The sequence below is a fragment of the Pyrus communis genome, chromosome 10, assembly GCF_041283825.1.
Source record: "Pyrus communis isolate YQ-2024b chromosome 10, ASM4128382v1, whole genome shotgun sequence".
NCBI lineage: Eukaryota > Viridiplantae > Streptophyta > Magnoliopsida > Rosales > Rosaceae > Pyrus > Pyrus communis.
The window spans coordinates 30,829,715-30,831,480 of NC_142574.1; the positions used below are offsets into that span (position 1 = coordinate 30,829,715).

Sequence of the window (1,766 nt, forward strand, 5' to 3'; positions counted from 1 at the left end):
CTTGTGCTTATACTTCTATTTTCTGTGACTTATCAAAATAACTACCAGGCATTTTCTCAAGTCCAATCTTAAACTTGGAATATTTGCCTTGAATCTGGACCCCAAAAATCAAAATCAAACCCTCTCCGAACCTATTTATAGCTCTCTCACCCACAACCAAAATCGTAACCCTTAGGAAAGTCCAAACGAAAAACATAACCCTTAACCGAAACGGAAAGTACATAAAAACCATATCTCATATCTCATCAATTTTTTTGTTAGCTTCTTCAAGGAGCCATGCAGCGTTCACCAGCTTTGGTTCGCAATTTCCTCCGCCAGGGAAGCAACCAAATCCTAACCGTTAAATCACACCCGCCATGCGACGTGTTCATTAACCACCGGGGGATCGACACCAAGAGAACCGTGGCCGGGTTGCTCTTTTACCATTTCTCAAGGCTCAACTTGCATCCTTTCTTGGACAGCAAGAACATGAAACCTGGGGACAAGTTGTTCGACAAAATTGACGCGGCGATCCACAAATGTAAGGTGGGGGTTGCCGTGTTTTCGCCTCATTATTGCGAATCTTACTTTTGCCTCCATGAGTTGGCTCTGCTCATGGAGTCTAAGAAGAGGGTGATACCAGTTTTCTGTAATGTAAAGCCGTCTCAACTTAAGGTTAGGGACAATGGAACTTGCTCCCCAAATGAGCTACAAAGGTTCAGTTGGGCACTTGAAGAAGCTAAGTACACGGTTGGACTCCCTTTCGACTCCTGTAAAGGGTACGTATATCGTTATATCATAAGGAATTATTAGATTGTCATTCTTTATTAATTTCTTATAATAAAGTTGTAAAATATATCAATCCTAAGTAAGTGAATGCATGGGTTTCAGATATGTTTTTCTTTGTCTATAGATCTATACCTTTTCTCTTGTAAGAAAACTTGGAAGTAGAGAAAGTTATATTGATATGAAAAATAGTTACACTTAGTTAGGGAACATCAATATCACCCTCAAAATGCAAGAAAAAAAAATATAAAAGAAGTGAAGGACATAAACCTAAGCCTTCTTGAAGCCCAAAAAAAACATTATAAAAAAAGAGGAGGCATAAGACCTAACCCGTCTAAAATAGAATCTATTCGCACATATAATTGTTATTGGAATATGCACTGGGTTTATTTGACCGAACACTACTATTGATTTTTGCTAATTTCGTGATGTTTTGGGTGTTTTAGGAACTGGTCGGAGTTCCTAAGAGAGGCTTCTAATGCAGTGCTGCAGAACTTGGTGGAGGTAGAAGAAGGAGCATACTGAACGTAGATACCATGTGCAGGATCAAAGTTAATATGACTCACACAATCACTTGATTGCTTCACAATTTCACAAGAAAAATAAAAACAATTACTTTACAATTTCTAAAATACACACACATTTATTTATTTGTTTTATTTATTTATTACAAATTCATTGATTCTTTTGTTTAGGAGATAAATTAATAAAGAATATCTTCTAAGTTTCCAATACTGTAGATTTGTCCTTCGTTTGATTATGATACAATAAATTGTAAACATCTTCTTTTTCCAAATATTGTAATCAAAGATGTATTGTAATTGTAACAAATTCATGCTTCCTTAATAAATAATGTGAAGTTCAATTCATTGTATCTTATATCTTGTTTCTTCTTCATCCTGTACTAAAGAACAATAATACTAGTAGGAGTTAGTTCTCTCCTCATTGTTAATTTCTTTTTCTTGCTACATTGATTCAATCCTCTCTTTTGTGTGTGTCTA

The 1,766-nt window shown here is 35.7% G+C and overlaps 1 pseudogene; it reads left to right on the forward strand.

Moving 5' to 3' along the window:
- The first annotated feature begins 276 nt into the window (after positions 1–276).
- Positions 277–1,290, forward strand: LOC137728566 (putative 2' cyclic ADP-D-ribose synthase BdTIR pseudogene; annotated as a pseudogene).
- Positions 1,291–1,766: the final 476 nt, after the last annotated feature.